At 40.9% G+C, this 27873-nt stretch overlaps 1 protein-coding gene across 1 annotated transcript in view; it reads left to right on the top strand.

The window, feature by feature from the left end:
• The first annotated feature begins 8582 nt into the window (after positions 1-8582).
• Positions 8583-27873, top strand: part of CELF2 (CUGBP Elav-like family member 2) — a 690477-nt gene continuing 671186 nt past the window's right edge. The window contains exon 1 of the mRNA XM_030570388.1: positions 8583-8812. The gene's annotated coding sequence lies outside the window, so the exon portion shown is untranslated. The remainder of the gene's footprint in view (positions 8813-27873) is intronic.

The following is a 27873-nucleotide window of genomic DNA, read 5'->3' as shown; positions in this document are numbered from 1 at the left end:
GGAATATAGTGGAAAAAAAATCACTTCCTAATTCATTAAATATGATATGAGCAATATACATTATGTAATTAGTTTATACCAAAACTCAAATGAATTATTGTAGATCTACAGTTCCTCTATAGCACTTAAGACTGTTGCTTTTTTTACCTCACGGCAAATGGTTTTCTAACCTTAAATCAAATAGAGAAGTCTTTTTCTAACAACATAGGAAAGGATCACTATGGGTGATTTGAAAGTTGCAACAGTAAATATGAGTGTTGACAGCATGCGGTTTGACATACTTTTCTTCAGGATGTCTTGCTGTCTAATAAAGGGGAATACAATTTGTCTGAGAGTTCAGCTGAAATTTCAGAAGGATCAAGAAAGGCACAGGAAGCTAGATACAGAAGACAGAATCTGTCTCATGTTCTGGCCCCAGTACGTCACTCTGGCAGCATACTGGGGCTGTAAAGGCACAATAAAGGGCTATTGGAGAATTCACCCAGTGAACGCACAGCATAGCTCCTCCATAAGCAGCCATACACCAACCCCCTTGCAAGCCCTGGCATAGGGTGTGTGTGCTTGTAGCGCATATCAATGCGGGGATTCTGGGCTACACTGCAGCCCATAGATAGACCAGGAAGCACTGCCATAATTTAGAGCAACTGGGAGCTGCTCTAATTTATACCAGGGACTGCTATGGTCCCTAGTGAATTCTGGTGTATGTCTTCACTATATCAGCTACAGTGACAGAAGGGATTTTTTCCCAATCAACATAGGTAATCCATTTCTCTGAGAGGCAGTAGGAAAGTCAACAGAAGAGTCCTCCCCTTTCCCCCAAATCAGCCTAGCTGTGTCTACCATGGGGCTTAGGTCAGCTTAACTCTGTTGCACAAGGCATGCAACTTTTCAAATCCTTGAGCTATATAGCAAGGTTGACCTAAGGTTTAGGTGTAAAGCAGGCCCCAGAATCTAGAATAACCCACAAGCCCCTAATGTTCATTCATAGAATCATAGAATATTAGGGTAGGAAGAGACCTCAGGAGGTCATCTAGTCCAATCCCCTGCCCAAAGCAGGACCAACACCAACTAAATCATCCCAGCCAGGGCTTTGTCATCCGGGGCTTAAAAACCTCTAAGGATGGAGATTCCACCACCTCCCTAGGGAACACATTCCAGTGCTTCACCACCCTCCTAATGAAATAGTGTTTCCTAATATCCAACCTAGACCTCCCCCAGTGCAACTTGAGACCATTTCTCCTTGTTCTCTCTTCTGCCATCACTGAGAACAGCTTAGCTCCATCCTCTTTGGAACCCCCCTTCATGTAGTTGAAAGCTGCTATCAAGTCCTCCCTCACTCTTCTCTTCTGCAGACTAAATAACTCAGTTCATTGGTACTGGAGTTGATGGCCTCTGTAGGCTAGAACAACATGGAAGCACATGCTTCAGTCAGTACTGGAGCTTGTATGAAGAATGGCATGATCATACACAGTTCAGCAGATTGGATGTTCTAACCATTTGAGGGTATTCCACACTCTGGGAAGGGGGACACACACAGAGACCATATTATATATGTGAGTTATTGATGGGCACAGCAAATAATTGTACAGCTGAATTGGACTTACCCGGTTACTTTGATTCCTTTCATTATTATTATTTATGGATTTGTATTACAATAGCACCCGGAGCCCCAATCATAGACTGGGGCCCTCACAGTGCTAGGTGCTGGACAACATAATAAAAAGACAGTCCCCACTCCAGAGAGCTTACAATGCTTTCTATTTTTATATAAGCAGTTTTATTGGTTTGATATTACTTTTTGATCCTCCGATAAAGATTCCAAAAGAAAATGCAGGTGAATAGGAGGAGTCATTAAATACTGAATCATCAACTTGTCTCTATATCAAGGTATTCCCTCTCTGCTATGTTTAAAGTTTGAGGGCAACATTTATTTTTGTTCAGGTCCTGTCTACAATCTGTGCATTTTAGATTCCTGTTTGTTCCCTCCAGGATGTGTAGTGTACTCTCACAATAAGGAGCTATTGCGAAAATCAAGTTTCAGGATCAGTGCTGCATTGCAAGGACGCCATTTTGTCTGTGGGTCCTGTCATATGTGTCAGGATATATTGGGCACATTCAGAGAGGCTGCCAAAGAGTTTGGAGTGTGTTGGCAGAAGAAGAAACAGCTGGTCCCATCAAAGTGATCACATTCTTGGGCATTAAATTAGATTGAGAGAGAATGAAGTGATGCCTGCCTGGGGATAAGCTTCATAATCCTAAAGGGTTCGTTGCTCAGATATCGCTGGCTAGGAAGGTGTGTTAAAGCAGTTACTTCTTTAACTAGGCACTTGAACTTCATGAGTACAATCAAGTCATTTAGGCAAGGTGTGCTTTGGCAAACTGACTGGCTTTCTGCCTGTCAAAGGTTACAGAGGTATCATTATTGTAACACAAGGTAATGAGCCACTTAACTTTTGCCACTGGATACCATTTTAGGGATTCTCGGTCCATCAGTTAGATAGCACATGAAGTCAGTACTAATGCAAGGATGAATTATTTATGAAGGTATAGTGTGAACATATATTTGAATGTATTTGTAAGGTATGCCGTGAACTGATGGTTGGCTGGATGTGCTGGGGAAGAGATATATCACAGAACGTAGAGTACATATACAGTGGTTACCATTGAAATATATAGTCAACAGGTGCTCAATTTACCATGGTATTTCCTATATTTAAAATAGGAAAACACAATAAATATGGACTTGTAAGTGGGGACCACTATTGCTGTTTCTTATTACTGTGATAATAGTTATCTTGTGATGATCATATTAGAACAGGAGTCGGCAACTTTTCAGAAGTGGTGTGCTGAGTCTTCATTTTTTCACTCTAATTTAAGATTTTGCGTGCCAGTAATACATTTTAACATTTTTAGAAGGTCTCTTTCTCTAAGTCTATAATATATAACTAAACTATTGTTGTATGTAAAGTAAATAAAGTTTTTAAAATGTTTAAGAAGCCTCATTTAAAATTAAATTAAAATGCAGAGCCCCCCGGAGCGGTGGCCAGGACCCGGCAGCGTGAGTGCCACTGAAAATCAGCTCACATGCCGTCTTCAGCATCTGTGCCATAGGTTGCCTACGCCTGTATTAGAAGTTGTATTTATTTTCTTTCGATTTAAGACAATAAATAGCACCTCTGTACTCTGTCTATCACTTCACCCAAGCACTTTATAAGTAATAAAACAATTAGCCTCAAAACATCCATGTAGAAATAATGTTTCCCTGTAACACATGGGGAAACTGAGGCTCAAGATAATGCAGTGAGACCACAGCAGAGATAGCAAGAGAGCATTAGGCTCTGGTAGAGTGACCAGAGAGCTAGTGTAAAAAATCAGGACGGGGGTGGGAGGTAATAGGTGCCTATACACAAAAAAGCCCCCCAAATGTCACTGTCCCTACAAAAATCAGGACATCTGGTCACCCTAGACTCTTGAGTGTTAGTCCTGTACTCTAACCACTAGGTCAGAGGTTCTCACTTATGTTATAGAGTGGACCACACCTTAATAGAGAGATTCCTGTTGCACCAAGTCCTTGTCCTATTTGTGATGGTGTGGACCACCTACCCTTTCATCTGTGAACACACACTCTTACTGCCACATTAGGGAATTGAGTGCATTTTTGGATGTGATTTAGCAGCTGGAAATAAATAGAAGAGCCATTACCAACGATCAGCCAGTTCTCTGCAGACCACCAGCAAGTATTTCATTGAACATTAGCTGCACTAGCCTAAACTTTGAAAACTACTGTGTGGTAAACTGAAGTTGCCTCCTTTTACTTTCACTTTGTTTTCCAACTGCATAGACTGGGAGCTTGCCAGCATCATGTGCCTTTCCTCTCTTTAATGAGTAGTTTGTGGAGTTCAAGTAAACCTTAAGACAGGAGTATTTGAGAGGCTAATATACAAAACTGGATTAATATATCAAAGCACCAAATCCTGTAGAGATCTTCTGTGCCAGATCCTTTTGACTGTAAAAAGAGCAAAATGTATCTAGGGGACAGTTACATATATATGAAAAATGAATTCAACCACAGGCTAGGCCATGAAGAAAGACTAAGATGTGTAACTGTCAGTTATTAAACCGTTCAATCTACAGGGATATTTTCTTCCACAATAAGAGAGGTAGCTAAGTAAAGCTATATGTTAGAAAAGCATAGGCCTTTAAAAGCAATTGTAATTAGCTGGTTTTTCTACTTAGAAATAAATGCAGATGGTCATTAAAAATAGAGCTAACATTAGAAATTTACCAGCTTATCTTTCACTCCATCAAATCATTTCCATAAGAGCTGTGGGTTCTCCCCCCACCTCCCCACAGAGTGGCTAGAGATATATAGGTCAGCTCTTCAGAGGCAGAATTTCTGTGACAATGTAACACTTGTGAAATAATGCACTGTTTTTAGCAGCTCTGCAGAGCTGCATAAAAGTATTCAGTTTACTGCAGGTGCCACACAAAAAGCTCCCTTTAAAAGAGCTTTTAATTACTGTATATCATTGTTTAGAAGCCACCCTCAATTACCTTTACCATGTGAGCTCCAGAGGGAAGCAATTAAATATATAAGAAAGCCACCCTCAATTTAAAGCTGCAGGAGGAAGCAATTAGTAATAGAATCTGTGGCTTCTAAACAAAGATATACGGTATATGAAGTTTCTGGAGACTGTATACTGCTCAGACCTAGCTAAAGTAGATTGTAAATCTCAAAATATGTGGCTGCTGAAAGTTGGAAGTCATAACAAGTTGTATAGCCTATGTTTACTCCTGAATGCCTTAAGAGCAAAGAGGCTGATTGTAATTTCTACTAAGCCCCCTTGCCCTTCTTTGGCTGGGCAGAGACATTAGAATAGGTTTAAATTACATGCCAGAGTGGTATAAAGTAGCTTTTGTGGAATGAAAATCGGGCACAGATTTTTGGTGGTGTTGCAGCATATGCTAAGTTTACAAACATTGGTTTTGATTAACTGGATCTGAGTTAATGTGAAAAGGGATATCATTCTTCCCCCCACCCCCAAGCAGTACAAGAGTTACATTAGATGTGCCACAAAAATAAATGTTGACATGCCTTTTAGCTGTTTCAGAAATGCCTTGACTTCTTCTCCCAGGAGCATGTACATGTTAGGAGTGGGGCATGTGCATCAACAGAAGACAAATAAAGGGAATTCCTCTTTCCTTCCAATCAGGGGCCAGGATGCTTATTCCTCATAGCAAAACTGCCATTAACTTCAATGGGGCCAGCACGTGCTAGCTTCAACCAAAGATAATTAATTAATCTGTGTGCATCTTTTGTCTGAGACACTTTCTGTTGTATTTTTATGATGGAGCAACCTCCACTAATTAATGCTGCAATAATTTATCACGGTTTCATTAAAGCTGATTGTATAACTACAAAGAAGATGATACCTTTTCTTTAGTACCTGACTTAATTAATACCTATGGGCCAAATTCTATGACCCTTAATCAAGCTTAGATACCACAGAGGCTCTGAGATACTAATAATGATGTGCATCAATATAAGAACAGCATTTGACCTCACATTCTGATATTTTACAGTGTTGGATAATGTAGGGAAATAATTGAGATATCCTCTCCTAAAACTAAAACATTGGTAGCCTTTTTGTACTTACATTTAGGACTTTACCTGTGTTGAATGCCATGAGTAAAATGTTTCCTCTGGTGTTTTGATTTTCCTAGAGCTTGTCCATTTTAGTCAAATTATTGTGGATCTAATAGCTCTTCTTACTATATCTGCTTGCCAAGTCAGATTTTTTTAAGTGTTTGCTATTTAGTGTACTATGTTTTTATTTGTAGAGAGGACATCATTCAACTATTTCTCTTTAAAAAGTCTGAGTGCCTTGTCAAGGATGACCTGTTTTTAATAAACTTAACATTTAAAATGTTTTCAAGGATCATACAGAGAGAGATGATTGTGTGTGTGTAAATATAATTTTAATATATACTTTTAAAATCCCTTTAAATCCATTGAATAATTTTACTATATGATCCTTGAAATATGTATATTTCATCTGTGTGTCTGTGTGTATAATACAGGTGTCAAGCAAACATGTATCATATGCTGTCAAGTCATCAAGAACAACATTTTTTACCATTTAACATGCCTCACCTAAAGGATGAACAGTGAGGAAGCAAGATCTCATGGGTAAGAGAAAGGATTGGGAGTCAGGTGATGTAAAGTTGGAGAACAATGTATATTGCATTATTTTAGTATCCTCCAAAACATGGCTGTAGAGCAAAGCAAATGTAAATCTACAGCCTATTCTAGTGCAAAAAGTCAATGATGCACACAAAATATTGGACTCAACCTTGCAACCTTTACTCACCTGAGTACTCCCAGTGAAACCACTTGAACTACTCAGATATGTAAGGGATGCAGCATTGGGTCCACATATGGTACAAATAAATGATATAATCCATATTGTTCCTGCCATGCTTCTGAAAATCTATTTAGAACCCAATTGCTCATGTTCCATTCAGTATGTCTGTGTCCCTTCTTGTCTAAATAGCAAACTTGGAATGTAAGTGGAGATTACTTTAATTAAGTTACATTTTAGCTTTTTATTATATGGTTACACACATAAGTAGGGTAATCACTGAATACAAATTTGACATATTTACTGTAGCATGATCTAAGCAATTAGTATTAAAGTATTAAGGAAAAGCATCATTTCACTCTTTTAATTTTACTTTATAATTAGGTAGGAACCAGATTTCAGTGTGTGACAAAGTTCCTCCTCTACCTTGGTGGGTCCTGCGCTTATTGGCAGATTTGCTCACCTCAGTGATCTTCCCCTCTTGTGGAACCCACAGTCTGGGACAGCTCCTCCTGTGTCTGATTAGGAGTTGGGAGGTTTAGGGGGGAAACCCGGGCCCACCCTCTACTCCGGGTTCCAGCCCAGGGCCCTGTGGATCACAGCTGTCTACAGTGCCTCCTTTAACAGCTGCATGACAGCTACAACTCCCTGGGCTACTTCCCCATGGCCTCCTCCAAACACCTTCTTTATCCTCACCACAGGACCTTCCTCCTGGTATCTGATAATGCTTGTACTCCTCAATCCTCCAGCAGTACACTCTCTCACTCTCAGCTTCTTGCCCTCTTGCTTCCAGCTCCTCACACACACTCCTTCTCCTCTGGCTCCTCCCTGCCTGACTGGAGTGAGCTCCTTTTGAAAACCAGGTGCCCTGATTAGCCTGCCTTGATTGGCTGCAGGTGTTCTAATTAAAGTAGCTATCTCCACTGTCTTCTAGAAAGATCTTAATTGGCCCTAGGTGCCTTGATTAACCTGGAGCAACTGCCATTTGGTTACCAGGGTCCTAGGGATTTGTTTAGCCTGGGGCTAACATACCTGTTTCTCAGTACTTTACTGTAGCCATCTAACCTTGCCCCATCACAAGTGATATATAATATACACTTCTATCTCAATATAACGCAACCTGATGTAACACGAATTCAGCTATAATGCGGTAAAGCAGCACTCTGGGGGGGGCGGGGCTGAGCGCTCCAGCGGATCAAAGCAAGTTCAATATAACGCGGTTTCACCTATAACGCGGTAAGATTTTTTGGCTCCCAAGGACAGCGTTATATTGGGGTAGAGGTGTATATATAGCTATACTTTTGTGCGGAGAAGGGTACTGGAAGTATGATTTTAGCTCTGAAAAACTGTTATTAGCAATGACAATATATATAAAATATAGCATTTGCATTTTTTAGCTTCATATTAATTTTGTGCACGTTTTCTGACACTTACTAACACAGAGACATTTATTAGTGGATTTTATACAGCCGGTTACATAAATATTAGCTTTTTATCCACATACATTGTTACATTTGTCCATTGTACATATGCGTTGTGCCATTTTCTTGTTATACCTCCAATTTCAGTTATTTTTCATTGTTACGAGGATTTTAAATTTTTTTACAGTGTTTAGAAAACAGACAACAAACAAAATAGGGAACATTGCTTTGTGCCAAAGAGAAGTTCTCACAGTTATGCTGAAAGTTTTATATATGATAATTCTCATCTACTTTGCATCCAAAAGACTTTATGTGAAAGATAGAAAGATAGAAAATACATACACACACGCATTTGTGTATACATACTCTTATGCTATTTATTTGTGTGTGTGTGTGTATACACACCCACACACTTATACTATGTATATGCATATGTGTTTCTTCACAGAATCTGCTACTAAAATCAGTCAGGTCAGATACATTTTTAAATTGATGGGGGAAAAGCAACTGATTGAACAATAGTTTCTGTTGTGTGCTATGTTGTACCCGTTAAAATGAAAATAAATGTCATGCAAAGAGCCATATTCAACCCTCCCTCAACCAGCAAAAAACAACAACAAACAACCTTTTCAACTCCTGATTTTTAGTCCTCAGGAGTGGAGAGAGACTCAGACGGCAGACAGCATGGTCCCAGCATGCTTTTTGCCTTTTTTTTTTGTTTGCACATTAGCTGTCAGTTGCAGCCCTGCAGGTAGTAGAACCCAGTGGGAAGAGGGGCGGGACAGAGCGATGCAGCCTGAACTGACAGCAAATTTAAATTACTGAGCCTGCTTTTTTTTCCTGCTTCCTTTTTTTTTTATTATTATTATTTTTTCTACTCTGCGACAAACTGAAAAGATTCTAGCACACGTTAATTTAACCAACCTGCTTCTTTTTCTATTTTTTTCCTCCCTTCTGCTTTCAGGATAATTAAAAGAGAAACCTGTAAAGGCAACATTCCTTCAAGCGAGTTGGTGCTGCAACGTGCTGGTGAGACAAATTTAATTTTTTTCCCTTTCCCTGTCTTTTCTTTTCCTTTTCCGGAGCTGAAAGCTTTTGTATATCTAATGCAGTCATAAGTGAGGTTCCCCTGCTGTGGAGGGTTAGAATGTAATGAAAAGGTGTAATTGCTTGATATCTGACCTTATCATATTACTTAAAATGGGTAATAACCGTATTCGTGCCTGTCCTCATGAAGCTTTCTCTCTGATGGGCAAATAGTCAATTCACAGAAGCAGTGCTGTGACTGTCGCACTATGACAATGGGGACTAGATTGTTTTTTGGTTACCATTCCAAACTCCTGTCGGCAAGAATACTTGAGTTGTTTGGGGTTTTTTAATTGCCTGAAGCATTGATATTTGTGGGGGGGACTTGAAAGTCTTGGGTATCAGTCTGGATGTTCAGCTGTTTACTGGGCAGACAGGAAGTGCAACAGTGAAACTTTCTCTATATATATATATATATTCTTCAGCTTGGTCTTACTGGGGTCAGAATATATGGGGTAGACCCCAGTGCTGTGGAAAGTTCTTTCCAGGCATTAGGTTGCTCATCTGTTACAGAGTGGGAGGGGGAAAGTTCAGCTGTCATTTCGTAGCTGTAGTTGATATCAGTGAAGCTAAAAACTTTTGCCTAGAATAGCTATGTTGCCTTTGTTAAAGAATGAGTGTGATTCTGTGGAGAGTTGCAGAATGTGTCAAGGACAATTATTAGATTTGTATTGTGCACCTTCAAATACTCCTGCTTTCAAATGTCTTTCTAACAATCAGTGCACATTTAGAAGCATTTAAAAAAAAAGTTAAATCAATTGCTTGTTATATAAGATTTTTGTATGACTTTCAGAGCCTGATCCTGCCAAGTACAGTACCTGCAACCCCTACTAAAGTCAGTAAGGAAGCTGAGCTTACAGAAGGCTGCTTAACACAACCTCATAGAGGTTTTGGGGGCAGAGGGGGCAGGACTAAATCTGAGGCCTCCTTCCAAAAAAACTACCATGAGGGAGGCCCAGGGTGGGAGTGGAGAATGAGTCCGCACAGCACTTGTCCCACAGGGGCAGCTCCTGTCCCCTGGGGCTGGGCCCAATTTCCCGCTCCAGGCATTGTGATCTGCTGCATGGGGTCACAGCAACATTCAGGTTTATGGTCACAATGCCAATCACTCAAATTTTGTCATGGCTGAGGGGTGAGTGGGCCAAACCTGAGTGGCGCTGCAAACCAGTGTGCCTCGTTGCAACGCCACTCGGTTTTGGTACTGTCTCAAACGGGACCATGGGCAAACTGCCCCTCCCCCAAAAGTGGCCCTAGTGCTCACCACACTTGCCTAAACTTGATCAAATGGTTCTTTCATTTTCAAATTAATATTATTAATAATGTTATATATTATCTGTTTATGCCCTTAGGGCCTGATCCTGCAACTCTTATTCACATGAGTAACCCTACTGAAGTCAATGGGGCTAACTGCATGAGTCAGAATTACTCATGTGACTAAATATTTACAGAATTTTGCTTGGCCACCTGGAAGAATGCTTTCTTACGTTTACATAGGCTGAGAATTTCAAAGGAGTAAAAGGGAGTTAGGCTCCCAAATCCCATTGAACTTCAATGAGATTTAAGCCCCTAACTCTGTTGGGCTCCTTTGAAAACCACAGCCTTAATCAATAAAGTATTGGAGCCATCCATTATTTGCTTTCAAATTAATCAGCTCCATAGTGATACATCAGAGCTCCCCAGTTTGTAAGGTACTTTGCCAAGTCTGCATTATAACCAAAGGGTCTGGAGACCATGTGAGGTTAAGCAGTGGTCAGAGAAGTTAAGCAAAAAGTTTCTTTAGCAAACCGCGATAGAGGAGGAGAAAGTGATGGTGGCTGTGCCTATGCTAATTTACATTACTTTGTGGTCTAAGGAATTTTACCTGTGCAGGTGATAGAGTTAAGGTGCATTGGTTGGTGTTAGCAATTCTAAGATAGATACTTGGTTACTGTGCATATTTCAATCATACTTTTAAAACTTTCTTCCTTTAGAATATTTCACCGCAGAAAATTTACACTGCTCATGCGGAGAATTGTGGTATTTTGTATGAAGTTAGGTCACTGTCGCTCCTATGTCTTATTTCTGCATCTAATAGCCCTGTTCCCCAAAGTGCTAAGGTCCTCAAGGTCCCCAAAAGTCTCACTTTGTCCCCTGTAATCCTAAATTCCCATCCATTAGAGGAGAAAAGAATTGAATTCAATATTCTTGCTATGGAGATAAATTTGTGTTCACCGAATATAAACTTCCAGTTAGAAGCATATCTGATATAATATGACTAAATTGTAGTCTGTTGACATTATACTATACAGTTAAAGTCCCCGATTCTGTCTGATAAGATGGTTCCTTTACACTGTTCCAGTGATGTAAAGGGGATTAAACAATCCCCATAACATACCCGTTATAGATGAATTCTCCAGGTGGCATAGAACCATCAAAGGTCTACACTATCTCCTTCCTTGTCCTTCACCTGGTTGGTGTTTCATGGAGGGGCCAATGTAACAACCTATAGGGCCACTGTAAATTGCAGCATGGGTTTGTAAATTGCACCAGGGTTAATAAACTGTAAAGGTGGCTTTTAACCACTATTCCCCAGCACCGTCCAACACAGGAACAGAGCCTGGCAGAGTGCCCATCTATAAAAAGGGGAATAAAAACAACCCAGGAAACTACAGACCAGTTAGTTTAACTTCTGTGCCAGGGAAGATAATGGAGCAGGTAATCAAAGAAATCATCTGCAAACACTTGGAAGGTGGTAAGGTGATAGGGAATAGCCAGCATGGATTTGTAAAGAACAAATCATGTCAAACTAATCTGATAGCGTTCTTTGATAGGATAACGAGCCTTGTGGATAAGGGAGAAGCGGTGGATGTGATATACCTAGACTTTAGTAAGGCATTTGATACAGTTTCGCATGATATTCTTATAGATAAGCTAGGAAAGTACAATTTAGATGGGGCTACTATAAGGTGGGTGCATAACTGGCTGGATAACCGTACTCAGAGAGTAGTTGTTAATGGCTCCCAATCCTGCTGGAAAGGTATAACAAGTGGGGTTCCGCAGGGGTCTGTTTTGGGACCGGTTCTGTTCAATATCTTCATCAACGATTTAGATGTTGGCATAGAAAGTACGCTTATTAAGTTTGCGGACGATACCAAACTGGGAGGGATTGCAACTGCTCTGGAGGACAGGGTCAAAATTCAAAATGATCTGGACAAATTGGAGAAATGGTCTGAGGTAAACAGGATGAAGTTTAATAAAGATAAATGCAAAGTGCTCCACTTAGGAAGGAACAATCAGTTTCACACATACAGAATGGGAAGAGACTGTCTAGGAAGGAGTATGGCAGAAAGAGATCTAGGGGTCATAGTAGACCACAAGCTTAATATGAGTGAACAGTGTGATACTGTTGCAAAAAAAGCAAACATGATTCTGGGATGCATTAACAGGTGTGTTGTAAACAAGACACGAGAAGTCATTCTTCCGCTTTACTCTGCGCTGGTTAGGCCTCAACTGGAGTATTGTGCCCAGTTCTGGGCACCGCATTTCAAGAAAGATGTGGAGAAATTGGAGAGGGTCCAGAGAAGAGCAACAAGAATGATTAATGGTCTTGAGAACATGACCTATGAGGGAAGGCTGAAGGAATTGGGTTTGTTTAGTTTGGAAAAGAGAAGACTGAGAGGGGACCTGATAGCAGTTTTCAGGTATCTAAAAGGGTGTCATCAGGAGGAGGGAGAAAACTTGTTCACCTTGGCCTCCAATGGTAGAACAAGAAGCAATGGACTTAAACTGCAGCAAGGGAGATTTAGGTTGGACATTAGGAAAAAGTTCCTAACTGTCAGGGTAGTTAAACACTGGAATAGATTGCCTAGGGAAGTTGTGGAATCTCCATCGCTGGAGATATTTAAGAGTACGTTAGATAAATGTCTATCAGGGATGGTCTAGACAGTATTTGGTCCTGCCATGAGGGCAGGGGACTGGACTCGATGACCTCTCGAGGTCCCTTCCAGTCCTAGAGTCTATGAGTCTATGAGTCTATGAGAGTTTGAGCCATAGTCTCTAACAGTGATCCAGATCACTGTACCTTTTTAAAAAAAAAAGTTCTTGATGAAAACATGAACTTTCTCTTCAAATACAGTCAGCTAAATAAAACAAATTGTATAAGGCTGCAAATTATTTTAATGCTTTCCTATACAAACCCACACAGCTTTCGGAAATATCTAGTTGAATTAAAACTGATCTCTCTAAAAAAATATTTTAACAGATTCCTAGGTGTTAAAGGACCTTTGACCTCTTGCCTAACATAAGCCATAGTCCTTCCTATTAATAACATCAAAATAAGAAAACACTAGGCTATGAAAAAAGTAATCTGTGAGGCTACAACTGTTAAGATTCTACAAGAGAAACAGTACTGTCATATGTGAAGGACGGTTATCATCACTACAGCTTTAATAAAATTTTAAAAAATGTAAAATTATAGGTTTCACTGTAGAGCCCGGTCATCCATACTGGTAATCAGTCCATAATCCTACTCATTTAGATGCCAGAAAGTATTACACTTTCCCCTCATTAATAAAATATAAAAGCTCACAGTGATGTTATCAAACAGGCTAATTATCAATTATCTTGCAGGAAAAAACAAGCTTAATCCTGCATTCTTCCCACATCTCCAGCTCCCAATAAAATTAGTGGAAGTTAGAGGTGCTCAAGAAATTTAGAATCAGGCCTGCTGTAGCCAAATCCCAAACTCACTATGAACTAAATTGATGAGTGATTCTGTCTGTCCAGTTTTGCAGCTCTCCATAAGTATGCTTGTGACTTCACTTAGGCCCTGATCTGGCAAAGTACTTAAGTCTGTGTGTAGTCCTATTAAAATCAATGGGTTTGTGTATGGGCTTAAGTGCTTTGCTGGTTTGGAATCATGCCAGTATCTCTACTATTACTGGCCTCCTGGTAGCAAGTGACTTTTTTTTTTTTTTTGCCATTCTGATGACTTTTTGGGGAGCTGCTTCATAATCTTTTCATGCTTGGGCTTGGAAGTATTGAGGACCTGCCCTCAACTTTCTGGATGCCTATGAATTTATGGAAGTTCAGGGCCTTTATATTGCCTCTGGCCCCATTTTGCCATGCCTTCTCTTCCCCTGTCCCTAGTGGTAGTGGACCCCAAAAACTTAAGATGGGCCTCTAAGGAACATCCTAGGTCTCCACAGAGCTAGAAGGTGGGGAATACGGTATGTCCTGCCCACCCATTCTTCCCCATGGCCTTCCAAGTCACAATCTCTGCACCTATGCAGACCATGGACTGTGGAGCATTCTCTGGTAGAGGCCAGCACCGCAGAGCTTGGTGGGTAACCTACACCCACTTGGCTCTCAGTCCCTTTCTAGCAGTGGCTGAGCCATATAGAGAGGTTGATGAGCCAGCTACAGCCTTGGCTAATGGATCTAGGTCTTTTAGCTCAGGCAGTAGAAGCTAATCCAGATGTCCAGATTCAATTCCTGCTGCTGACAATTCACTTAGGGGGCCGGCATCGGGCCTTGTTCATACTAGCAGAGTTAACCCAGTGTAGGCATAGTGATGTCGCTAAACCAACAGGAATCTCTGGGTCTAAATGCAGGTATATCAGTAAAACTGTACTTATGCTGGTTCAGGGACACTATATTGGTATAAGTACAGTTTACTTGTCCACACTAGGGCTTGTGCTGGCATAGCTATGTCAGTAAAAAATTCACATCCCTACCAACGTAGCTATAGCAGTATAACCTTGAAGTGTAGACCTGGTGTTTTGCATATACAAAGGAAGAGTTCATACACTGAGATCCCCTCCCTGTGCAGCAGGTGAGTGGGAACCAGTCCCACTCACTGAATTTTTAAGTAAACTGTGATGGAAAAAAACATGTGAAAAAAGCAGTTTTCCAAAGGACTATACCCTTACATTTCTTACACCAGAAATAGATGGTAGGGTTAAGTCAAATGGTGATGTTTTTTTGTAAACCAAACTACTGATTCTCGCCTAAATTCTTTGCAGTCACTTCAGAAGGATCATTGCTTGTGTGAAACAAGCAAGTGCTTATTTCCATCCCAAAGTTTTTCTTCAGCACCCTTCACTGTATTGCGCATGCAGAGAAAAACATCCCAGACTTTAAGATCTGCTGACTTTTCCAATAAACCTATTTTAATTTTCTCTCTTCCATCACACTACTGTACTAATTGGCATCACACATTCACAGCAAAGTCCTGCATGATATTGTTTAACCATAGAGATTACAAAAATGCATTGCTCCACTGGCAGATTCAAGTTGCCACAAAATTGTATTTGTTAATGTAGCTGTGAAAATACATTGCACCTGCCATCTCTTAGCTCAGGGATTTTACATACAGCTAAGAAGAATTTAAGAATGCCTGCAAAATGGGGTTTGGCTGTATCCGCTTAGCTTTAGAGGGAAGAGTGCTCTATAAAATTCTTACCCATAATTGGACACAGCTGACAGCCTTACTTAACTAGTGCTCACGAATGAATGAACAATGAAAATATTCTGCCTCTTCTCACCCCAGAAGAATGGCCATTCCAGATCAGATGCCAGATGTTAACGCTATTGTGAATAGCCTTATTGTAACTGCAGGTGAGACACATGTGAAGCATTTAGGGACATTTGCTAGTCTGCAGATTAAAAAAAATAATCATGCATGGCATTCTAAAGAAATACATGTATTATTCCACATGCTGCATGCAACACACAACTGTCAAATGTGGGCTGTTCTATAGGTGTATACTCATGCAATAAATATTTTAGTCTATTGTTGTATTTTTATGCCACAAATTGTACTGGATTCTGCTGGGTGCTTCCATTGAAGTCATGGACAAAACTCTATTGGCTTCAGTGATATTAGGATTGGGCCAACTATCCAAAGTTTAGGAAACTAATCATGCTATCAAAGCTTAGGCACAGTGACAAAGTACCTTTTCCTCCTTCTGATTTAAGTCCTGACTTAGGGCTTGATCCAGATCAACAGGAGCCATTCAGTTGATTTCAGTGGGCTGTGGTGTCATTCTAGTAAAAAGCAGCAATAATTGCACAGGCTGTGATCCAGCAAAGCAGAACTAGATGGCAGGATAGTCATATGCTTAACATTATAGCATGTGTATAGTCCCATTGGCATGAAAGGGAGTACACACATGCTTAAAGTTAAACAAGCATGTAAGCGTTTTGCTGGATCATGGCCATAGCTTCTCCATTCCATATCCTCTGTTAAGCAAAATAACTGGTGGAATTCAGAGATGCCCCAAACATAAGCCCTGAGCAGCCATACATTTTGGTGAAGTTTGGACCTATGTCCAGATTTTGTGGCTAGCTTATAATTCTGTAAACCCCAATTTCAGCAAAACACTCATATCCATGCTTAAAACTTTAACTTTGACATCAGGGGAATTACTCACATATATAAAATTAAGCATGGACTTTGCTAGACTGGAGCCAAAAACATCCAAGGATTCCACCATCCCCACGAATTCTGGGGAAGGTAGGATCTGGTGCTAAACTTCTCTGATCAGTCCCATTTCTGGTTGGAGTGTGATTTTAAAAAAAAATCCATATAATGATCCAACGCAAATAGGAAAATATTTCCGTTTGTAATCAAAAGCATGTAATTGCTTCCCTAGTCAGCAAAACACATGGTGCATCCTTAGTTAGAAAATGTTCTAAAAATTAAGCATGTGCTTACGTGCCCTGTTGAATTGGGGCTGTGCTGTATCTTCTGAACTATCCTGCTTTCTTGAAACTTACCCTTGTGATGATCTGGAGATTTTTCTGTTTCCATCATTCTGCACCTGTGTTTCCCCAAGTTTCATGCTGTTGGAAGCATGAGGGCCAAATTGAAAATACTGGTTTTTGCGAGTGTGTAATCTTTTCAGTGCAGACTTTGGTCAATGTGATTGTGTTCAGAGTAGCTGCATGATAGTAATGATGTCCAGGCATGGGGCCAAATCCTGATATGCTCATATTCTGCAACAGCAGCACTAATTCCTATTCTGGCCAACAGCAGCTGAATGCGCTGCACACCATGAGGTTTATTCCTGCCAGGAGTGTGTATGAGCTGCATTAGCTCTGTGCATTATGCCTATAGCTGGATCAGGGAATGTAGCTCATAAATAGGCAGCCTATTCTGCCCCCAACCCCCATGTCCAGTTCCAGAATGCCCCTCTGCAGCTCCTACAATAGAGGACATGTGAAATGGCCTTTCCATGAATTTTTGAGGGGAGCCAAAACAGAGGTGGCCAAGTTCCACTTTACGATCCTCCAGCTGGCCACAATTTTTCTGACAGGCACTTACGTGCAGCGCCCGGAAGAATTTGGCCTATAGTGCTCATATTCATCATTTATGTGACACCAGTGAAGTTAAATCCTTCAGAGCTCCTGCCAGGGCAGTGAGCCGCAAACATAGGCTGCTGTTTAAAGGATCAGTGGAGATCTCTATTAGCAGGTGACTAAAAACACAGATGCACAATGTATTAAAGCAAGCAGTAAATATGTCTAGAAATAAGTTAATACCCCATGTCCAACAACAATTAGTCAGAAGGTAAGTATGTCTTATTAGTGTGCATTCCAGCTCGGTTATGTGGGGGCATGATCCAAGTCTCATTCAAACCAATGGGAGCCTTACCTAAGCACTCTAGCCCACTTCACTGACGGTTGGACTCGGGCCCTAGGAATGGCCAGATCTTCAGCCTCTGTAAATCGGCAATGCTTTATTGAGCTCAATGATCATCAGCTGAGGATGTGGGCTAGGGTGTATATTTGAATGGCTGGTCAACATTAGATCTGGCTGAATAGTATTCATTGAGGGCCAGATTAATAGATTTTAAAGACAGAAGAGACTATTATGATAATTTAGTCTGACTTTCTGCATAACACACACCATAGAATTTCACCCAGTAATTCCTGCATGAAGCCCATAACTTATGGCTGAGCTGGAACATATATTTTAGAAAGACATCCAGTCTTGATTTAAAGACTTTAGATGGTGGAGAGTCCACCACATCCTTTACTCACATAAAGTAGCATCTTATTCCACAAGCAGTCCTGTGGAGTGAGGCACTAATAAATGTGAGTGAGGGATCAGGATCCTGGAATAATATCTCAGATTGATATTATTTTAGTGATTCTCTCAGATCTATTTAGTGACCCAGAGTGATCCGGACATTGTCTCTATATCAGAAAATTCCAACTTCGCAGGCAATTGGCCCCAATAAATCTGTTTCCTAGAAAGTAGGAAATATTTTGATATTGCTATCTCCCCTTTTCTTTGGATAACATCCTCATTTCTGCTGGCTTCGGGTCTGTTAAACTATAAAACGTCTTCCTCTAGGAATTCATAGAAGCCCCATTGCTTGAGACATTTATTCAGGCAAATATTCAGTATTGCTCATATTCTTCAGTGACAATAGATCTCTCTGATACATAAAGACCACCTGAGCACCATCCAAAACTTGAACCAAACTTCCTCATTTTTTTAATAGTGGGATAACGCGCTTTTATTCTGTACTTCCTGAGTTTGACTGGGCATAACCATAGACTCATAGACTCATAGACTCTAGGACTGGAAGGGACCTCGAGAGGTCATCGAGTCCAGTCCCCTGCCCTCATGGCAGGACCAAATACTGTCTAGACCATCCCTGATAGACATTTATCTAACCTACTCTTAAATATCTCCAGCAATGGAGATTCCACAACTTCCCTAGGCAATCTATTCCAGTGTTTAACTACCCTGACAGTTAGGAACTTTTTCCTAATGTCCAACCTAAATCTCCCTTGCTGCAGTTTAAGCCCATTGCTTCTTGTTCTATCATTGGAGGCTAAGGTGAACAAGTTTTCTCCCTCCTCCTGATGACACCCTTTTAGATACCTGAAAACTGCTATCATGTCCCCTCTCAGTCTTCTCTTTTCCAAACTAAACAAACCCAACTCCTTCAGCCTTCCTTCATAGGTCATGTTCTCAAGACCTTTAACCATTCTTGTTGCTCTTCTCTGGACCCTCTCCAATTTCTCCACATCTTTCTTGAAATGCGGTGCCCAGAACTGGACACAATACTCCAGTTGAGGCCTAACCAGCGCAGAGTAAAGCGGAAGAATGACTTCTCGTGTCTTGTTTACAACACACCTGTTAATGCATCCCAGAATCATGTTTGCTTTTTTTGCAACAGTATCACACTGTTCACTTATATTAAGCTTGTGGTCCACTATGACCCCTAGTTCTCTTTCTGCCATACTCCTTCCTAGACAGTCTCTTCCCATTCTGTATGTGTGAAACTGATTGTTCCTTCCTAAGTGGAGCACTCTGCATTTATCTTTATTGAACTTCATCCTGTTTACCTCAGACCATTTCTCCAATTTGTCCAGATCATTTTGAATTTTGACCCTGTCCTCCAGAGCAGTTGCAATCCCTCCCAGTTTGGTATCATCCGCAAACTTAATAAGCGTACTTTCTATGCCAACATCTAAATCGTTGATGAAGATATTGAACAGAACCGGTCCCAAAACAGACCCCTGCGGAACCCCACTTGTTATATCTTTCCAGCAGGATTGGGAGCCATTAACAACTACTCTCTGAGTACGGTTATCCAGCCAGTTATGCACCCACCTTATAGTAGCCCCATCTAAATTGTACTTTCCTAGCTTATCTATAAGAATATCATGCGAAACTGTATCAAATGCCTTACTAAAGTCTAGGTATATCACATCCACCGCTTCTCCCTTATCCACAAGGCTCGTTATCCTATCAAAGAACGCTATCAGATTAGTTTGACATGATTTGTTCTTTACAAATCCATGCTGGCTATTCCCTATCACCTTACCACCTTCCAAGTGTTTGCAGATGATTTCTTTGATTACCTGCTCCATTATCTTCCCTGGCACAGAAGTTAAACTAACTGGTCTGTAGTTTCCTGGGTTGTTTTTATTTCCCTTTTTATAGATGGGCACTATATTTGCCCCCTTCCAGTCTTCTGGAATCTCCCCCGTCTCCCATGATTTCCCAAAGATAATAGCTAGAGGCTCAGATACCTCCTCTATTAACTCCTTGAGTATTCTAGGATGCATTTCATCAGGCCCTGGTGATTTGCAGGCATCTAACTTTTCTAAGTGATTTTTTACTTGCTCTTTCCTTATTTTCTCTTCTAAACCTACCCTCTTCCCGTGAAAATACAGAGGCTATTCTCACTGTACATCCAACCAAGTTCAAACTTCAAAGTACTAAAAACCTCTTGTAAGTCTCTCTCAAGACTTCTGGTTTCATAGAATTGTAGGAAGTGGAGAAGAAAAAAAATCTGCAAGGTTAGCTACTGTAGCCCTTCATCCATCCATACAGTAACAAACCTGGTAATGGCTACTAATGGCTTATTTGGTCTATATTTGTGTTTATACATGTTTCTCATAAAACAAGAATGGGGGACATTCAATGGCATCGAAAGTCAGCACATCTAAAATTGATTAAAGCAATAATTTTCACATAATTCACATTTAATCTGTGGAACTCAACCTTGAGAGTTCAGCAGAATTTAAAAAAAAAAAGTGATTCACTGACTTCTAATTTGTAGTCAAGCATGGTCTACTGAGCAGAAGGCTTGGAGCTGGGAATGAGTATAGATCTAGTCTTTCACACTGAGTCCTTCTGTGCACTTGGATAAGACACTTACACTTTCTACCTCAGTTTTCTCCTCTGTAAAATGGGAATGAGAATGCCTACTTATCTACCTCCCAGGGACATGTGAGAAATAATCATAGAAGATTAGGATTGGAAGAGACCTCAGGAGGTCATCTAGGCCAACCCCCTGCTCAAAGCAGGACCAACGCCAACTAAATAAGCCCAGTTCCCTCAGCCTCTCCTCATAAGTCATGTGCCCCAGCCCCCTAATCATTTTCATTGCCCTCTGCTGGACTCTCTACAATTTGTCCACAGACTTTTGGTAGTAAGGGGCCCAAAACTGGATGCAGTACTCTAGATGTGGCCTCATCAGTGCCAAATAGAGAGGAATAATCACTTCCCTCGATCTGCTGGCAACACTCCTACTAATGTAGCCCAATATGCAAGTTCTGTCATCTATCACTAGGTTGCCTCCCCATTCAGCAAGGGTCTCACACTTTCTCTGACCTTCTTGTTGCTAACATACTTGTAGAAACCCTTCTTGTTACCCTTTGCATCCCTTGCTAGTTGCAACTCCAGTTGTGTTTTGGTCTTCCTGATTATACCCCTGCATGCTCAAGCAATATTTTTATACTCCTCCCTAGTTATCTGTCCAAGTTTCCACTTCTTGTAAGCTTCCTTTTTGTATTTAAGCTCATAGAATATTTCTCTCATAAGCCAAGCTGGTCACCTGCCATATTTATTATTGTTTCTGCACATAGGGATGTTTTATTCCTGCGCCCTCAGTGAGGCTTCTTTACAATACAGCCAGCTCTCCTGGATTCCTTTCCCCTTTATCTTAGCCTCCCAGGGGATCCTGCCCATCAGTTCCCTGAGGGAGTCAAAGTCCAGGGTCTATATTCTAACTAATGTTTGTAAAGTGTTTTGAAGATGAAAAGCACAATGTAACCACAAGGTATTGTTAATATGCCATCATAAGCAATTATTAATCAACCTCAATGGTTGCATTCTTCTAATAGCTGTGGGCAATTATTGTGTCCATGATCCTGGAAGCTTTTTGTGTTGGCAAATCCCAGTGAGTTTCACATGAGTGCCTGGCTGCTTCCACACAGAACACCTTGAGGCCTTCACTGTTGTTTAAAGAGAGTTTGAAAGAAGCCTGCTGAAGTTCTTATGTGAGCTTTTAATCATTAGTTTCATCCCTTGCCAGTCCTAGTACGCTTGGAAGTTTAAAAGAGGTCACGGGGCATAGTTAGAAATTTATGAGAGCAAAGATAATGGATTACATTTTAAAAATTGAATGTCCCAAGTTATGCGTGCCTGACCTATATGAACAGAAACCCCAGTGTATATGCATGAACCCAGCCTTTTTTCAAGTAAATCCTCAGATGCATAAGCAATTTAGGTTTAGAACTCATTCATCAGTCTGTGCATACACAAAAAGCATGTGAACATGTGACTTTTGAAAACTCAGCCCAGTGTATTTTAAAAACTGTTGGATCTGCCCTCTTGACATCTTGATTCCACCTTTTTTTTTAAAAATTGCGAGATTTCATATTTCATTACTTCCAGAATCCCTCAAAAATGATCACTAACTTGTCAATAGATCTTCTTATCTGAAGTAATAGCAGCTTAGGTCTCATTGCGTATGCAGGAGGTCCAATTTAGGGAAAAGTTATTTCTGGCAATGCAGCAGTCAGAATCATGAATGCACATTGGCTAATAGTACTGCTTTATTTTTTCTTTTTCTGAGCAGATATGGCAGTTCATATTCTCACATTATTTTAGCAAATGAACATTGCAAACCTCCTATTAAGGGATGCATTGATGAAAATATTGGGCCCTCAGTAACTTCCTCCATATCCCCTGCTTCTCTCTTTTGGCTCTTCCTCCTTCAATGCTCTGAAGTTGATATTTCCTCTCAGCATTGTTCTCCAGACAGATTCTTTCTTGAAAGTTCCTTCTGCCAGCCGGACCTTTTATTTTTCCCCTCCTAAGGGATAAATCTCCTACTACCATAAATTAGTAAAACTCTACTAAAGTCAGTGGAGTGGATCCCATTTACACCTGTAGAGAATTTGACTCTATAATTCTCTATTAGGCCTCATGCAGTTTAAAATCATTCAGTGTTGGTTCCGGTGCATCTGTTAGACTGTAAAACACACTTCCTCTCCTGTGGAGCATAGTCTTGTCACAAGAGCTGAGTGGGAAATGGTTTCCCCTTCTTGTGAAAATGTTTGAGATTTCAAAAACTTCTCTGTTCCACATTGTGATGAAACCAAGATTTACCAAAAAAAATATTGAAAAGAGAGGCACTCCCCTTCCCCCAAATAACTGACAGCCTGGTGATTAAGGTCTTCACCTGGGATGTGGGACATTCAGCTTCAAATCCCTACTCTATTTGATTTAGACAAGGTACTTCAGCCCAGGCCTCCCACATCCCTGGTAAGTGTTCTAATCACTTGAGTATAGAGTCAGTTTCTCTGGCCCCATTAACATATAATTATTTATAGAAAGTGGAACAACAGGAGAGACCCACTCAAGAGCATCCTGTAGCCTGCTGCTCAGTTTCCTTGAATTGGCATTTCTGGTTGGAAAAAATTGTTCCATCAAAAAATTCTCAATCGACTTGGCGCTCAAGCCAACGTTAGAGCTGAAAAAGCAGTAGAAACACTCATTATGAGACAATCTTGCATTGGCTGGGTGATACATTATAATATCTAACAGGAGTTTTCCATCTTCATCTTCTGTGATCAAGTACAAGTATAAATTACTACCATTTTGATAGTGACCTCTTCAGCTTCTCTCGGTACAGACTTCTTAACTGTAGCTCATTCCAGGTTTCTCTTTGAAGAAGAAATCTGCTGATGCGTCAGAAATTAAATGAGTTACTCATGATAAATTGTGCTTCGTGGCTCTATATAGCACTGAAAATTATGCATTTTACACTATCTTGTAAAGTAACCATTTATCTAAGTAAACATATTGATTGCTTTCAGCTTCATATGAAAACTATCCTGGGCTGTGAATCTTAATTTAGCAAGCTGTTGACAGACAGGAAAGAAAGAGACGACTAACAATGATTGAGAAGAATCAATTACTTAAATGTCAATAGAGTGAGTCTAAAAAATGAGCTCAAAGTAACAGACCAATTTGTTCTCAAGTGTCCAGTTTGAGATACAAACTTGGTAATTTTTCCACCTTTTCCCCACTTGAAATGCAGCTTTCAGCCTCTAAGGCAAACTGCATGGTGATGGGCTAATCTAATGTCAACCCAACTGTTGCACAGATGAAAAAATATATTTATGGAAGGAGAGATGTCCCATGATTAGACTAAAGGTTAAGAATTGGGGGTCAGCTTTCATGGACCATATTCCTAGTCTTCCCACTGATTTGCTGTGGGAACACAGGCAAGACATCTTGCCCTTCATGTACTTGACTTTGCTTATCTGTAATATGGGGATGGTATTACAGGGCTGTATTCTTTGCTGGGGTAACTCTACTGAGGTCACTACGATGCTCAGACCCCAGATCCTTCAACGGAGTTGAATCAGGAGACAATCTGGCTCACTTACTTTACCCAGTTTACAGGAGTTTGGAGAGTCATAAAGTGGGTGTGATTTGTGCCCAACTTTGGACAAGATACAGGGATGAGGGCAAAATGAACTTTCCCTGTTCTGTCCCTGCTCCAGCCTCTTGATCCATCTCCGTGGAGGACCCACCTCTCCACTGGTCAGTGTGTACTGCATGCATTTAAAAGATAACAAAGCTGCCATGCCATTGTATATGCCCCTCTGCATCCTCTTCTAGCTAAGCACTGACACCACACTCATTTGCCCTTGTATCTGTGACACAGGGCAAGATCTCTGGAGCCTTTCCAGGCCCGTACTGAGGGACTTGATTTAAAGCAACCATCTGTCTGTCTCTTAATATTTGAAATGAATAATCTCAAAAAGACAGATTCAAAGGACAACGTCAGAGCAAATTATCATTATCTTATATATTCCTGCTACCCCAAAGGTTTACTCTTCAAACAATGAAGGAAATGTCATTGTCCTATACACAGTGTAACATAATTCACCATAGAGCAAAACATTGTAACTTGATACACATCTGGGCAGTGATTGAAATAATAACAGGCTCTTTAATTACTAAATGACAGTGGAGAAATAACATATTATATCCACATTTATAACAAATTAATCCATCATGATTAAAGATCTCACAATGAATACCAAATGAATTAATACATGATTGGCCTTTATAAGCATAAGCCTTTACAATTGTGCAGTATTCCATGAACACTGACAGTCCCACAGAAGAAAGTTGCATTGAGAAAATCTGTCTGTTGTATCAAAGAGTTTCCAGCTTTATTTAACAGTTCTTGTGGAAGACCTCTTTTATCAGACTATTGATTTTTTTTAAAAAGTATTAGCTTTCTAACACATCAGAAAAAAATCCATATTTCCTCAAACATACAATGTATAGGGGTAGCATTACCATGATATAACAAATTTTTTGGAAGACATCTGTCATTTTCAACTGCTGTAAGCCCATGTTGTTTAGTAAGTAAATTTAATTAAAATGGATTTCTCATTTTAAAAAAAAGATTTTTTATATCTTTTGAGTGTAGTTTTGTTTAATATGTCTACTTTGATTGAGTTGTCAAATTTTCTGAACCTAAAATATTCAAAATTCAATTGTTTCCAGCCTTTTTCTACATACCAACTTCTCAGCCAATTGTATTCTGTGGTGGTGGTTGTTTATTGTTGGTATTATGGTGATACATAGAGTCTCCAGTTGAGATGAAGATACAGAGTACTGGATGCTATGCAGATTATAATCAGAAACAACCCTTGCCTCAATGAGTTTACAATCTAAATAGACAAAAGAGACAGAAGATGGGAGGGAAAACAGAGACATGGAGAGACAAAAAGAATTTCCTTAAGTCGTACAGCAAGTCAGTGGAAGCTCTCCTGATTCCCAGTCTAGTGCTGTATCCACTAGACCACACTACCCTCTGAACTTGAGCCTACATTTAGTCAACAGAAACATTGCCACTGATTTCTATGGTGCAAGATCAAGGCTTCTAGGCTCAGGACTCAATCCTGCAACTACTGGGAGTGTGAAACTCTCATTGTAGATAACAGTAGCTTCATGCATGGAAGGCATTATTAGTACTAGTTACATCCTGGTAACATGCTCGGTGCTGTACAAAATGCAAAATACAGACAGCTTCTACTTCAAAGAGCTCACAATATAGTATGAGCTAGGTGGAACCTTGTTATAGGTTGAGTTAAAACCACCATCTAAGACAAAAAGAGTGTGTGAACCCAGCCAGGAGCTTTTGACTGAGTGGTGTTCTGTGTAAGGGGATATGTTTATGGGAAGGCAAACAGAAAAACTGAGAGACAGAGACAGTCTAAAAGATCAGAGGCAAGCCTGGTGCCTGCCCATGGACAGAATTTGGACCTAGGATTTTGCACAGTCTTTGTAAACAAACAAAACTGTAGGAAAGAAAATACCAGACTCCCTCAATTTCTACTTCCAACTGGGACATCCTAAGGGTCCCAAAATTTAACTAGCTGCTCAGACCAAAAGAGGTAACAATATAAGTAAGAAGAATAGAGATCTAAGACCAGGTCTTTTATTTGTAATAAACTACTTGCTTTATCATTAACATGGGTCCTAAAAACATGAAACTATTTATACACAACTTCCTTAACTATAGTACATGAAAGGTCAGATTCTGATCTTAGTTATTAGGATGACCAGATGTCCCAATAAAATCAGAACTGTCCTGATATTTAATTCTCTGGCCCACGTCCCGACTGATGTATAATCGGAACACCATTTGACAAACCACATTCAGAAATTAAATTACAGTAGTTTATTTGAAACAGGTTCAGTAAATGTACCATTTACTCTCCTTCCTTAAAATATTTTTCAGAAGATATGTGATGCAAACTAATGAGAGATGGGCTAAATCAAAATGCTGACCACACCCAAAAACTTTAGAAAACTTCAGCTTTGATGGAAATTTGATGATGCATCTCTGATGCTAATGCACCTTCAGCAGGACTGGTGCTAGGGGTTTGAGCACCCTAGGCGCACGGCCATTTCGCCGCCCCGCGCGCTGGTCCCCCAGCTCCGCAGTCCTGCCTGTGGACGGTCAGCTGCTCCCGTGGTTCCGGTGGAGCTGCCCCAGTCGTGTCTGCTGGAGGTCCACCGCAGACGCCCGAGCAGCCGACCGTCCGCAGGCACGACTGCGGCAGTTCCACCGGAGCCACGGACCAGCGGACCCTCCACAGGCACCACTGCGGCAGCTCCACCGGAGCCGCCTGCCGCCCTTTCCGGAAAAATGCCGCCCCCTAATAATGTTGGTACCCTAGGCGATTGCCTAACCCGCCTAAATGCAAGTGCCGGCCCTGACCTTCAGTGACTTGTGCTGAAACTGTGAATACCAGCAAGGCCTTAATAAGTGGGAGAGCAAATGCACAAGAAAGTGGATTCCACCACTACTCAGAAAGGCAGCACGGGGCCTGCACACGACCCAAGTGATTGCATAGTCTTGTGCTGATGTTTACACAGAAATGAATTTCACTAACAACTGCAAGGGGTTCTCATTGCTTAGAAACACTGACTGAAGTTGCATATGTACAAGACAACTCCTTGTTTAAAGTTAATTCTGATCATATTTTTAAACTATGCCACAACCTTACAGTAGATGTTGTATGTCTGAGCTCTGCATTATCTATAGAGAGACAAGGTGGGTGAGGCAGTATCTGTTATTGGACCAACTTGTGCAAGAGACAAGCTTTCGAGCCACCTGGAGCTATTCTCTATCAGTTATTTAGATGGCACCATTCATTGTAATATCTAGGACAGTGGGTCTCAGACTTTAGCAACCTAAGGTCTCCCATTTTGATTTAATTTTTTTCATAGACTCCCAACTCCCTGCTCAGCCCCAGGCTCCATTCCCACTCCACCTTTTCCCCAAAGCTCCATCTCACCTCTTCCCGCTCCTGCTCCACCCTGTCCCTCCTCTTCCCTGCCTCTTTCCACCCTCTCCCCTGAGTGCACCCCATTCCCGCTCCTCCCCTGCCCTCTCAGTGCCTCCTGCATGCCGCTGAACAGCTGTTCCCTGGTGTGCAGGAGGCACTGGGAAGGAGGGGGAGGAGCGGAGGGAGGAGGAGGAGTTGATCAGCAGGACAGGTGGGCCCCCTGGAATACCTTTGCAGAGCCCCAGGAGTCCGCAGACCCCAGTTTGACAAATGCTGATCTAGGGCAATGTTTCCTGACTTGGGGTGTGGTGAGGAAGAACAATCGGAAATTTGATGCCACATCTGCAGATTTCTGATAACATATCTAGTTTGCTAGACCAAGGTTT

Source organism: Gopherus evgoodei, chromosome 1 (genome assembly GCF_007399415.2).
Source record: "Gopherus evgoodei ecotype Sinaloan lineage chromosome 1, rGopEvg1_v1.p, whole genome shotgun sequence".
Lineage (NCBI taxonomy): Eukaryota > Metazoa > Chordata > Testudines > Testudinidae > Gopherus > Gopherus evgoodei.
The sequence above is the reverse complement of the archived record's forward strand: the minus strand, read 5'-3'. Positions and strand labels throughout refer to the sequence as shown.